The sequence below is a fragment of the Sinocyclocheilus anshuiensis genome, unplaced genomic scaffold (assembly GCF_001515605.1).
Source record: "Sinocyclocheilus anshuiensis isolate Anshui unplaced genomic scaffold, SAMN03320099.WGS_v1.1 scaffold38, whole genome shotgun sequence".
Lineage (NCBI taxonomy): Eukaryota > Metazoa > Chordata > Actinopteri > Cypriniformes > Cyprinidae > Sinocyclocheilus > Sinocyclocheilus anshuiensis.
The window spans coordinates 999658-1002813 of record NW_015544213.1 but is presented as its reverse complement, the minus strand read 5'-3'; positions in this window follow the sequence as shown (position 1 = coordinate 1002813).

Here is a 3156-nt window from a genome sequence, read left to right as displayed (position 1 = left end):
TCACATATATAATATATAAAATATATTTTATATAATAATTTATTACAATATATATATTGTATAAATATAAAAATCCATATATATATATATATATGTCACCAAATGAAAATATGAGATTACTTTCCCAGCTGTTTTGACAAATACTTAATTGTACAACTTAATTATCAAAAGATTCTTTTTTTTTTTCTTTGGAAATTGAATTTAAAATCTACTTGGCTTGAACATCTGAAGAAGCACGTGCCGTCTCAACGAGCATGAAACTTCTGGATGCTGCCGTGCTTTAGCTCTCCTTCATTTGTCCTAATGAATGCACTCAACTAAAGCATTACAGCTTCCAGCTAGCATTTATTCTATAATAAGCAACCAGAGCTCTGTCATCAGAGTTTTGCCAAACATAATCTCAGTGTATGGCCTGTGGTAATCCAATCTCAATAGTCAAGATGAGAATATAAACACGTGTTGGCCAAATCACAGAGGTAATTGTTTTTATTTAGCCTCTGAATAAACTCACACTCTTTGAGCTGCACAAACACTGCGGGCAGGGATGGGCACTGCGCCACAGCTCAGCTTACTGTTAATAAAAGAACTCGAGCCTAATGCTAAATCATTCTTGAGAGATGAGTGAGTATATTAAAAGATATCCTGTACGTCTGCATTGACCACCTTTGACTTTTACAGGTGTAATTTACACAAAAAACTAAGAGATGTTAGGCAGTATGTTAATGCTGCGCTTTTGCTGCTTCCAGGGCCAAGGTCTAAAAATAACAAACAATGAGCAGCATAAAAGTACCATAACAGTAGTATATATTACAGACCATAATTGAAGTTGTTATTTACTTATAATCTTTCTATCCAGGATAGTAAATCTCTTAAGTTTGGGGTCTGTAAGGTTTTTAATGTTTGCAAGTAGTCTCTTACGCTCACCAAGGCTGCATTTATTTGGTCAAAAATAACAGTAAAACAGTAATATTACCGTTTAAAAGAGTTTTTCTATTTTAATATATGTTACACTCTAACTTATTTCTGTGATGCAAAGCTGAATTTTCTGAATTACTGAAACTGAATTACTCCAGTCTTCAGCGTCACATGATCCTTCAGAAATCATTCTAATATGCTGATTTGCTGCTGAAGAAACATTTATTATAAATGTTGAAAACAGTAGTGCTGCTTAATATTTTTATGGAATTCATGATGATTTTTTTTCACGATTCTTTACAAAAGAAAAGCATTTATTTGAAAAATATGTTTTTTTTGTAACATTATAAATGTCTTTACTGTCACTTTAGATCAATTGAATGCATCCTTGCTTTAATAAAAGTGTTAATTTCTTAAAAAAAATCTGAAACCAAACTTTTGAATGATAGTGTACGTGCTATTTAAATATGTGCATATTTAAAACAGCACCAGTTACAATACATACAATAACAAATGATGTAAGACCTCTTGATGCGCCATATGTTAATATATTTGAACATGAATTAGATTTGAGTGCTTATACATTTTATCACACAAAGTTATGATATGGCTTCAGATGACTTGGAATATAGTGCTTGGTTCATATGGACTACTATTATGGGACTTTTATAGTGCTTTTTTGTCATTTTTGGAGCTTGACACTTTCAATATATAATGAAAATTCCACATCATACGGGTTTGGAATGACATGAGGGTGAATAAACGATGACAGAATTTTTATTTTAAGCTGTACTGCTCCTTTAAGATCTCATGTTGTACCCTGATGACAACCAATTGAGCATGTCACCTCTTTCTTGTGTGGTCTTTTCTGAAACAGTTATAGAGTAAATGATGAGGGCTGTGGTTTTTATCTCTTTCTCTTTACAGGTGGAAAAGGCAGATGTTGGAGTGTGTGTGATAACATCTCACATGCTGGTTGAGGAATGTGAACCTCGCTAATGCCGGAGCTGAAGGCCGAGCTCTATATGACATTCAGAACATCCACAAGTGCCACATGGCTGTCAATTTTCACTCCACTGCTGGTGGTATTTTTCACATTAGCCAACATAAGCAGTAAGTATCTGAATACGGACATCTGATGCACAGGTTCAATGTACAGATCACGAAGATAGATTTGCATAATTAATTTGTTATTTTTTTACTTTGATTATAAAGCAGGACAGACTCAACTATGTTCCTGGGAACACTGTGGCCTTTGTGTATCAAGGGCATTACCGCTGCACCACAGCTCTGAGCTAATGCTGTCAATTAATTAGCACACAATCATGTTCAAACAATTTGGAGCATGTCACAGGATTGATGTTACAATTTTAATTATGATGGTAATGACTTCTTTAAGGTCGGAGAGCTGCAGAGGCGCTTTAATGGATGGAGAATGTCACTGATCCCACTTCTAAGACCAGCAGGTTTGTGAAACCTTTATTTTTAACCTAAACCCCAAAGCCTGGAGCTGTCACTCATCATCTGTCAGACTCTGGGCCAGGTTTTGTGTGTGTCTTTGCTCCCTATGTGCTCCGTCATCCAGTTGATCCCCCGCCGAGCCTAGGAAGGGCTCCCGATCCCCAGTTCCGCACAGGAAGGACTCCCGATCCCCAGTTCCGCACAGGCAGGGCTCCCGGTCCCCAGTTAAGCCCAGGGAGGGCTACAGGTCCGCAAGTAAGCCTAGGGAGGGCTCCAGTCCCCTGTCATGGCCCACGGAGGTCCTCGGAACCTGTAAACATACCCAAGTATTTTCTTTTGGAAGGCCAAACAAAGTAGTTTCGCTTTCACAACGAAACACACAGCGTCTTCACGACATGGCGGCGACAGCAACAATAAAGTTACACCTTCTTTCTGTCAGGCTCTGGGCCAGGTTTTGTGTGTGTCTTTGCTCCCTATGTGCTCCATCGTCCAGTTTCTGTCTTGTGTTTTGAGTTCATTGTTCCCAGGTGTTTCCAATGTTAATTGTCATTAGTTCCAGGTGTCCCTTGTCTTCTCCTCATCAGTTCCTTTGTATTTAAAGTGTGTTCTAGTTCTTGACCTTTGTCAGTCGTTAAACGTCATTCTGTCATCCTCATGTGTCGAGTCCTGTGATCCCAAGCCTTTGTTCAAATAAACCCTTTTGAGTGACTTTACTCCGTGTCTCTTCGCTCCTTCGTTCCCGTGTTCCTCATGTGTGTGAACCGTGACAGAACGACTTTC